Source organism: Lactuca saligna, chromosome 5, assembly GCF_052625555.1.
Source record: "Lactuca saligna cultivar CGN05327 chromosome 5, ASM5262555v1, whole genome shotgun sequence".
In the NCBI taxonomy this organism is placed as follows: domain Eukaryota; kingdom Viridiplantae; phylum Streptophyta; class Magnoliopsida; order Asterales; family Asteraceae; genus Lactuca; species Lactuca saligna.
In genome coordinates, this window is record NC_136421.1 from 193,267,953 (window position 1) to 193,279,624 (window position 11,672).

The 11,672-nt window shown below is 36.6% G+C and overlaps 1 pseudogene; it reads left to right on the forward strand.

Moving 5' to 3' along the window:
• Window positions 1-205: 205 nt before the first annotated feature.
• Window positions 206-762, forward strand: LOC145046098 (stellacyanin pseudogene; annotated as a pseudogene).
• The last annotated feature ends 10,910 nt before the right edge of the window (window positions 763-11,672 follow it).

Consider the following 11,672-nt stretch of genomic DNA (forward strand, 5'->3'; position numbering starts at 1 on the left):
TTTAAATTTAAATGTTAACCTTCAGAATCCTTATAGATTTCAAATATAACTTTCCTTTTCGTAGTTCTTGACTCGATCGTACTACTCGTCCCCACAACCATTCCCTATAAATACAAATCCTAACACAACCTTTTCAAAACACCATTAATCGTCAAAATCTTTCCAGATTGCAAATATTCATCAGAGAAAAATTCAAGGACAAAAGATGACAGGTTTCAAGTTCAATTTGGCATTGATGATGGCGCTCATGCTTGCATCTGTGCAGTTTCAAGGCACGGTGGCTCAAACTACCCATGTGGTCGGCGACGCCTTGGGCTGGAATATTCCTCCAACGGACCTTCTGCTTACACCACCTGGGCATCAACTCAGACCTTCAGAGTCGGCGATGTTCTTCTCTTTAACTTCATCACCGGATTTCATAACGTTGCTGAAGTCTCGCAGGCGGCTTATGGCCCATGCTCCGCCGCCAACCCCATCTCCATCGTCACCACCGGCCCTGCTAGAGTCACCTTGAAAACACCTGGAACCCACTATTACGTCTGCACCGTTGGAACTCATTGCCAAATTGGTCAGAAACTAACAATCAACGTCTCCGCCACGGCTGCCACCCTTCCACCAGCACCAGCACCCGCCACTCCTATTCCCGTTTCTCCACTCACAGTTAGCACTATTCTACCACCGCCATCGCCCAGTTTTGCTCCATCTTTCATCGCCGTGGTATCCGTCAGTTTCTTGGCGATGGTTTTAGCTTTCTTTTATTAGATCCAGTGTTTACTTAGGCTGAGATATGTGTACGTAATATGCTTTTGTTTGAATTTTCTTTTTTTGATTATATTCATATTTCATGTACGCAAGGAGATTGATATTGCTCTATACTGTTTATATGAGTAAGTATTTCTATTATATTCGGCTTTTTTCAAAAAAAAAAAAAAAAAAAAAAACCTGGGACTACACCTCTACGGAATCAATATTACTACGTCATAATTGGATATGTTACAATTATGATAAATTTTAGAAAAGGGGAGCTCGACTTGTTTTTTTTTTTTTTTTGTTTTTTTTTAAATTGAATTTAAAGATATGGTGGTAACATGAAAGACTAACCACTCATCTTTACGTGAAGATTCTTCCGGAGTGACGTAAATTTTCTGCAATAAAGGGTTGATATATATATCTCTTACTATACGCACGTCTTTTGCCTTTGCAAAATCCTAAAACACCTCCAATTGGGAATAGTTACTGATTTTGATAATGGATTTCGGTCCAATCTTATTGTCTGCAAATTAAGAGGTCTTATTATGAATGTGAGGATTGATAAATTTGAAGCTCACAATTTCTTCTGACATGGATGACCATAGGAAAAGACAGCTTCAAACTCTTTGGTGGATGATTTTTTTTTATTTTTTTATTATTTTGTTGGGTGGGAGAGATGATAAAAGCAAACCACCTCATGTATTTGAGGAAAAAAAATGGTAATAATGTTTTATACCTAGTCTTACTCTATTTCTTTTTAACCATTTTTAACCCCCAAGAACATAATTATAGTATATTTGATATCGTAACTTACTCAAACACACATTTTTATTAACACAATAAAAAACCTTACCTTTAGTGGCGACAAAAAAAATTCGCATTGATTCCAACAGTCATCGCTAAAGGGTCGCCGCTATTTTCTCGTTGCCAATACTTAATTGTCATCGCAATTACTATCATCGCTAGTACTCGTCGTTGCTAAAAGGCCCTGTCGTCGCTATATATGTCGCCTCTATTGATATTCCTGCCACCAGTCGGAGTATTTTCCGGCAACGCTTCCCAGCAGGCATCGTCGCAATTGGCACATGTCATCGCAAATGTTGTCGCCCCTAATGTTTTTTTTTAACAATTTCTTTATAATAGTAGTTTATATATTATAAAATGCAGGTTTTTAAAAAATACCGAAAATTATACATACCACACTAAATAAAACATCAAATAACAAAAAAATACATACCAAAATACATGAAACGTTAAATATACCACAGTACATAAACTATCTAATAAATCCACATAAACATCAAATATATCATCCATAAACTATCTAATAAATCTAAAATAACATCATCCATAACATAAAACAAGAAATATTTGATGTCTTCGCCTTCCCCATCGTTGTTGATTTGGTTCTTGAACGAACAGATAATATCTCCAATTGTCGTAACGTCGGGTTTTAAAGAAAAACATTAACATCCACATCCTACAAAATATGTATATAAGTCAAAAATACATACTTTGTCATTAACAATTTAACAAACTATCAAACCATCAAATGAATTAATTTGTTAACAATTTAACAAACTATCAAACCACCAAATCAATTAAGTCTTTAATAATTTTACAAACTACCAAACTACAAATTCATAACAAATGAATTAATCACTTAACAAATAAGCAAAGTATGAAAGTACCAAAAATTACTATAAATGCATTAAGTTGTTGACAATATAGCAAAACTATCAAATTCTTTAAGAGTTTAATAAGTATTAGTGTTGGTCATGGTGCTTGTGATTTTGACTACCATTGGGATGGAGCACTTGTACCCACTGTAGAAGGAGTTTAGTCCTGATGCCTCTCACATGCCCCCTTCAAGCACCTAACACCTTCTCAAATATTGCAGTCCAATCAATGGAGGTTGGATCACCATCGGATTCAGTTATGTTTTGAGTCTTTAAAGCAACATCACTAATCAAAGAATTTTGTATTTCACAAAGATTGTTAATATACTTCAAAAATAACACACAAAAAACAACAATATTCTTCATTTAAAGTAATAAAAACAATAATATTGGTCTTCAACTAACAAGATCAACAAATTCCCTTGTTTATTCAGATGCCCACGGTGAAATAACTCAAGTCTATTCGTATTCTGTTTGATATTACAAAATATGTTATACTTAAATAAACATTAAAAAAATATGTTATAACTGAATAAAAATTATTGTATCTTACGTTCTTAAAAGAAGTAGTACCATAGCTACACATCCCTCAACGATTCTTAACTACTTGCTTCTTCCGACATTCTTTGTTTTCACTGGATCAGTTTTTTAGGCTTATCTGTTAAGAAGTGGTCAATAGTATCACTCCAATGTTACAGATCCATACCATCGGGGGTTCAAGCCCTTGAGGCCTCCACATCCCATTCAAAATCAGTAATACGTGTTTTTGCAATATGTTTGCCGCCTCTATACCACACACATATTTGATTGTTTAGTGACGCCCAAAAAACAAAAGCCATGGGATAATTTGAAATCGCTCCAAAATCCACTGTGGCCTCAATGGCCCATAACAACAACCATAAAATGGAGCAATGCAACCTAAAAAATGACATCCTGAAAAATTATAACACAATATAAATATAGATACACACAATATGATATGATTACAAAAATTACAAACCTTACTTTACTAGTCAAATGTAAAGATTTTTTTAATCATTCTCGCCATCAGACACTTTAGTTTCTGCTGACACATCACTATCATAATTGAAATTCTTCTCATCTTAATCAGTCTTGCGGTCAGACACATTATTGACAATACACATTAGCAGACTAACTTCAATATCATCTTCAACTGATTGGGAATTTTGAAAGTACTCGCTAAATTCGATTCAAAGAGTTAAATTAGAAGAAGCATTACTAAGAACGACATTGGCTTAATCATTGTCAACATTGTCAATGGGATCATGGTCGACATCGTTCAACGATAGACCACAAATTCTTCTATGATTAACATTTTCAACAACCCATTGTTGGTCGTTATTTTCATTACTTCGAGAAAGTTCTTGGATGTAAAATACTTTATTGGCCTACGAAGCAAATATGAGTTGATCTTCACTGCTCAATTCGCATTATGAGTTGATACTGGTGACATTATTATCATATTTGACTCCTACAGTATTGAAAAACTTGCAACGAAAAAATACAATGGAATAATTATGAGGATAATGTAGCTCGATAATCTCTTCTAGATGACCATAATACTTTTTAGTATTCTCTTCCTAATCAGTTAAATCCCCTGAGTTTTGTGTTGATTATTGGGCATCACACATAAGTACCATAAACCTAACACCATTCACTATTCAAACGGTGTAATTACAGGCATTCGCATGCGTACCAATTAAAAGAGACAATAACTCCTTGTTAAACTCTAGTAATTTTGTTTTTGAATATCATAGACGGTGTGAAGAAACCATTTAAGTAATTTGGTTTTTTCATCACTTTCAGGATGTAATGATTTGAATTCACTACATTGATTAAAAAAGATATAGATTTAGTAAAAAGAGAGAAGTTATCTAACTTCATCACAACTATCAAGTACAAACCATTGTAGATATTTTCTCTCCTTTATACCGAGACTTTTCATTTTCTTTGTGCTAGTCGGTCAGCATTTAGACTGAAACACCCATAACTTTGTTTCTTCTATGACAACATCCTCGTTTTTTTCGAGGCGATTGAATCGGCTCTCTACATCTTGAAGGTGCATCGAACAAAATGATAATGCCTCTTGAGTGACATAACCTCAACTATAGAATCTTCCGCTTTGTTTCTGACATATTTTTTAGTTTTTTCATATACCTTTCAAAGGGATACATCCATCTTATACACATCGGTCCTCTGAAAATAGCTTCATTAGGTAAATGCAAAACTAAATGAACCATAATATCAAAAAACACAGGAGAAAAGATCACTTCTAATCTGGATAATATTTAAATAATGGATACTTTCGCTTCTTTCATATCCTTCACGGATAGTCTTCTCGAGAAAAGTAGCTTAAAAATGTAAAAAGCTCTACTATTAGTGTATAAGTACCTTTAGGGAAAATCCCTTTAATTATAATGGGTATCAAATGTTGAATAAGAATGTGATAATCATGAAATTTCATCCCAATAATGTTAGTATTATTTTCATTCACTTTCTTACTGATGTTGAATCCAACCCCATGTGGCAGTTTCAAATCTCTTAAACTTACAAAAACGAATGCGGTCAGTTTTTGTGAACGAATAAGATGGACAGGGTTTAATGAACTTGTTGCTACTCCTTTTCAACCATTGACTTTTATGAATGTTTATTTTTGTCAAGTCGGTCCATGCATTTGATGTGTCCTTAGACTTATCATTCATCATAGAAGTACCAAAAATACACTCACTTACACTTTTTCAATATGCATAAGATCGAAGTTGTGCTTCAGCCCCAAAGAAGACCAATACTCGAGTTCAAAGAATATGCGATTTTTAGACGAATTCAAATAGACATCCTCACAATCTCTCTTAATACCAGCACATTGAGTAGTTACTTACCTGGTGGACGAAACACTAGACGAGCGTGTTGTACTTGTATTTCTTGCTCACTAAACTGGCGTAGAGGGTCTCACATATCGTATTGGCTATTATAGTCCAAACTTTTTCTCCATGGATGGTCAACATCTACTAACCTTCGATGACCAACATTTACATGGAGCGTATGTGGTTAACTGGCAAGTCAATGAGAGAATAATTTTATATCGAGGGTCATGCGGTTTTTCATGGTTGATTCACCATCTATTCAATGACTCACGACATCCCCATCATTGAAATGAGATTAGCATAATATGAGATTGACATGCCATTGAATGTCAATTAATCTCAAATGATCTAAGTGTTTCAAAAGATTAAATTTGGCAATGTGCATTTCCTACCTAAACAAATTTGTTGTGTGTTTACCGCACCCCTTTACACATTGCAAAGCCAAATATGGGTCATAACCTTAATTAATAATTCATTTAAGATGAATAGTAATTTTAAGGATGAATTCAAACTAACTAAACTTTCATCATGTAGATGTTGAACGTGAACAATAACCCTCTTCCTCATTCTCCTCTTCCACTACCTCACTCCATATCCAACATCTCGCTTATATTAGTCCTTACAAGGGCAAAGCTTACTGGTCAGAACTATTTGCACTGGATTCATATTTTGAGGATTTACTTTAGGCACATGGGGACATATTATATCTTCGATCAAGATTTCCCCTTATTAGACGATGACTCATCTGAAGAGGAAGTGTTTTCTTAAAATTACATGCATTTTGATGAATCTACAAAAGTTTCTTGCATCATGTTGGCGACCATGTATTTTGAACTCTAAAAGAGTTTCTAGAGCTTTGAGCATTCAATAAAATGAGCATCATAAGAAATTATTCCAAGTGTAAGCTCATTAAGAAATATGTGATATCATAAAATACTTTATCATTTGTAAACATCAAGATGGGACTTATTTATGTTCGCACGCTCAAAAAATGAAGTTATACATTGAAAAATAATAGAACTCGGGAGTCAAGTTTCCAAACAAGTTGGCCATTGACATGGTCCTTAACTAGCTTTCTACTTCGTATCATGAGTTCATTATGAACTGTAATATGAACAACCTCGAGAAGACCCTTATCGATTTTCATGACATGTTGAAAACTAACGAAGCTAGTATGCGTAAGACTAAAAGCTCCAACACTCATGCTCTTGTCTTTTCCATTTGGCATGGTGGTGTTAATAAGATGTATAAGTTTTATCATCCCAAGGTTAAGCCCAAGTTTGGATCTTCCAACCAAGGTCTTACGAGAAAATTCAATTATGAGATAGCTCCTAACACTAATCCCAAAGAGTTTGTATGTTTTTAGTGCCAAGGAAAGGGTCACTAGAGACATAGCTACTAGAAGTACCTAGAAGATTTGAAGAAGAACAAGGCCAAGGGTATTATGTTGTATGATTGAATTCCATAGTATGTCAACTTCTACGACTTAGGATTGCTCGGATTTATAGGAACTTAAGGAAAGTAAAAGATTAAATCATGGGTAGTTAAACATGGTCAATCTCTCGTGTAATTTTCTAAGGTTTTCCAAAGACCTTTCCTAGGTCAACATATCTATATAGAAAGTAGACACTATGCATTCATGTAATAATTTTTATTCATAGAGGTGATATAGGTGAGAATCGCCCGAAACTGAATTTGAATCCCTAATCGCCTACCAGAAATCCAGTTGGGTAATGATAGAAACTGATTCAAGAAGGTCAATCTCCAAGATCTAACCGATTCGAGATGGCTAATCTCCCAAAGAAATAACAACCATAAAAAAAAGATACTTTTCTAATAATTCGTCTCTTCTTCTCTTTAATGGAACATAAATCTATTTATGTAACAAAAGAAAATGCTAGCTAAAAATTAGGAACATGGAATTGTGGGACTAATGGAACTAACATAGTAATGAAAAATTGCATTAAAAACTAAAAAGCAGTTAAATGAGATCATGGGCTCTAATGTGTGGATCTCCATTCAAGGTTTAATGATAACAAGGAATATGTCGCAAAAGTGTCGGGAAAGGCATGCCTATTTCATGTATCTTGTCTTTGATGGATCCGACCATGGAGGTGGCCAGAGGTACGACCCGAGATATGTATCTATTCTTCCTCCCTTAAAATGGACCTCATCCTTGAGGTCGGATAAGCAAGAGCTGGTAGTAAATAGAGCATCGACTCTTCGATCGAGCAAACGAAAAGTGATCTTGATCACTTGGATGTGTCCGTAGGTAGTTATTAGTGCCAGTTGTGGGAGTGGTTCCTTTGGTGATGGTAGTGACGATAATGGTGGTTTCAATTCAACCGGTTGTGATGGGATTGTCGATAGTGTTAACGGTGATAACGTTCTTTGAAATGGTGGTGACAGCAACAACGGTGGAGGTTGGTTGACGTGTTGGTTGGTGAGGATGTTGATCAAATTGGACAAATTTTCTGAGATAGCATTGAGATGGTGGTTGGTGACGATTGGAATGTGGATTAAAACTTGCAATTGATCATTGAGGGCGGCATTCGGATTGTCGGCGGTGGCCTTGGGGTTGTTGGAAGTGGAGTCGAAATCTGGAGGCATTGAGACGATGATGAGAGCACCAATTGATAGACCATAGATCCGAACAACTAACACCATATCAGGCACAAGTATTTAGCACATAAAAGCATTTTAGGCACAATTCCTAAAATAATCTAGTGCTCACACCTCACAATCATCGCTTAGCATTCAAAGTTTAAGTCTAGAAATAAATCCATATTCCTAGTTCGCTTAAACTAATGCTCTGATACCAACTGTGACATCCCCAAAATCACGGCCAGAAAAGACCGATTTTTGTTTATGCTTTATAAAAATCAGAGTACTTCATTTTATAAAAATGTTGCGGAATTTGTTCCCAGAAAAACATGGTAAATACGTTATTAAAACATTTTCGAAGAAACGTATTTATTTCATTTTAAAACGTTTGGGATGTCATCGTTAATACAGAAACATAAGCATAAACAGAACTTACAATTATTTACACTAGTGATCTACATCTCTTTAAATCTCTCGGTGTATTGTGACTTCATATCAACACCTGTGATATAAATAAACTGAGTGGGTCAGGTTGGGAAACCTAGTGAGCACATAGGGTTTTCAACCCACAATAATATAATTATTATTTTTAAACATCAAACAATCAACCCAATTACCCATTCCCCTTATCCTCACATTACGTCCCTAAAACATCTAACACAAGGGACCTAGTCAAAGGACTATCATTGGGATGGAGTATATCTGGTGAGCACACAATTCACACAATTCGAATAAACACACAGTTCGAATAAACACACAGTTCGGTTAAACACATAGTTCGAATAAACACCTACATGTTGCGAGCCTGTTAGTGTTCCACTGGACTGTCTAGAATAGTCCGTAGTCATCATCTATACTCCGCTAGATAACTAGATCATCAAGAACATCTATAACGAGGCATCTCATTATTTCATTTTATCACATAGCAACTAATACATCTACACATGTTTTACCCAACACATTTTGTAGATATAAAATACATATACAGTTTAAATCATTGAAAACATGTATAAAACGTTCATCCAGCATAGATAACAAGTATACAGATAATATACACACAGCACGTAATTTATATAAAATACTTCATATCTATGTGTAAGCTAAAAGTAACTACGCACTCACCTGAGTAGGTGGTGACTCAGCACTCGAACAGCGCTTCGATACTCTCAAAACGATATTCCTTCGATAAAACCTAGTACCGATACCACTAGGGTTTAGTTTAATGATAACCGCGACAAATTAATAGTCTGACTATTATTATTATTATATAAGCGTTAAATAACACTCAATATAACTCATATTAATAGCCCAAATAATTATTTTCAGGTCCTAATAATGTTACTATAATTAATTAGAAGCTATATTAAAACCAGCGTAGGCGTAGCTCACTTACAGCGAGTTTTTCGCAAAACCAGGCTTCGCTGGAGCAGCGTTTCCCGAGCCGAAAGGCTCTTTTCTCGGAGCTGTCGGGTGCTCCTGGGCTTCCGCCTCGTGCTAGGGAGTTACCCTAGGCTTTAGGGGGTTAGGGAGGCTTAGAGAAAGAGTTTAGAGAGAGAAAGAAGGTTTGGGAGGTGTGAAGAAGAGGCTAGACCCGACACCTCTATTTATAGTGCAAAAATCTGATGGACTCGCCGAGTTGGTCCATGTGGTGGCCTTCTGGTGGTGCCACGTGTCCAATTCTGGTGGTGCCACGTCACCCCCTATCGCGTATCAGCCTTCAAACTTAAAAAAATCATAACTTTTGCATACGAGCTCCGTTTTCAACGTTCTTTATATCCACGCGTAGGTAAAATCAAGATCTAAAACTTTTGTTTAGACTCCATCGGCTAATTCTCGACCGATCTCAAATTTAACAGTAGGAGGCGTTTAGACTGTTAAATGACCGCGAAGAATTCATAACTCCTTCATACGGACTCTGTTTTCGTCTATCTTTTTACTGTTGAGTTCCTATTAATGAGATCTTCAACTCTCATTTAGGTCACGTAAGCCAAAAACCGCTCGAACTAAAATTCGAGTTTCGGGTTGTACACTGCTAAGCCGAATCTTAGAAAAATCATAACTTCTTCATATGAAGTCAGATTTGAGCGTTCTTTTTATGGATTTTCTTGGTTTAACATATTCTACGACTTTCGTTTAGATCACTAAGGCTATAAAGTCCTCCATTGTAAATTCACTATTTACGCTTCCCGATGCCGTGCCGGTTCCGTCGCGAAACTTCGACGGGCCATAACTTCTTCGTTATAACTCGGATTTCGGCGTTCTTTATATGTACGGAAACCTTGTGACATATTCTAAAACTTGGTTAAGACTATTTATTCTAAATAATCTTTTGTCGAAAAGTTATTTTTGACCCCTATTGCCTCTAAATTGACTAGCCCGGATCTGCGGGCGTTACAATTATCTCCCCCGTAGGATGATTACGTCCTGGAATCATCAACGAAACAAGGATCGTATAATGACTCCATATGTCATCTCTTCATCCTAGGTAATCATTATAACTTCTTTATTCCTTCAAGTCTATCTCTTAGACTTATTGACTATAAGTAGTACTTGATCGTGCACCTGCTCTCTACCTCATATTAGACTCCAAATTATTACCTATCATCATGTTATGCACGTTTAGACTCAGGTCTCTTAAATTCTAAAACAGACTAAGCCTTCCTTCATGTTCTAATGTGATATAATCATACTTTAACATGCTTATCCGGAACAAGACGCAAGGCAAACTCCATCTTTTCTGTGAAGTTGTTCGTGTATTCATCGATTGACATGCTTCCCTTCTTCAGGGTTAGAAACTGGTTCTCTAGCTCAAGCAAGTTTTGAGCTGAGCAGTACTTTCGTTTGAATTGCACCAGAAATTCTGCCCATGTCAGTTGCAGGGGCTTATTAGGGCTCAGAGTCTTCCCCAAGGTATTCCACCAACGTACAGCGCCTCCTTGAAACTGACGCACTGCAAATGTGGTCTGTAGCTTCCCTCTGCAACCGCATGTGATGAAGGCCAACTCCATCTCCGAGATCCAATCCATGACCCCGATCGGATCCTCCTTTCCAGTGAAAGTCGATGGCTTGCAAGTCAGAAAATCCTTGTACTTGCATCCATTCCTCTCGACTTTGTCATCTTGGTTGTTTTGTCGAACTATTGGTGGGTTGACTTGACCAACAGTCCCACTGTAGTTTCCTTCCTCAGTCTGCCCTTTGTTCAACTTGGGTTGTTCGATCTGAATAGTGGCTTCCTCACGATTTTGCTGGAGCAAACGTCTAGTTTCCTCCATTTAACGATCCAACATCGCTTGGATCATCGCTTGCACTCCGGCCATTATGACTGGCTCAGTGGCGGCTTCCATCACCGGTATTTGCTCAATCACTGGGGGTTGGTTTCCGTTCCCATTTGCATTCACGTTTCCACTACGGGTTCTTGCCATCTTGATCTATACACCGAATAAGGTGAATCTAGATCTTTACTTAGGATTGATGGTTAAGTCATACTTATCACTCCGAAACGTTTATATGCTAGTTCTAATATCGTAGTCATACGTTTAGAATCCTAAACACATAAGGTTTCCAGATCCGGTCGGCAACAGACCATAGATCCGAACAACTAACACCATATCAGGCACAAGTATTTAGCACATAAAAGCATTTTAGGCACAATTCCTAAAATAATCTAGTGCTCACACCTCACAATCATCGCTTAGCATTCTAAGTTTAAGTCTAGAAATAAATCCATATTCCTAGTTCGCTTAAACTAATGCTC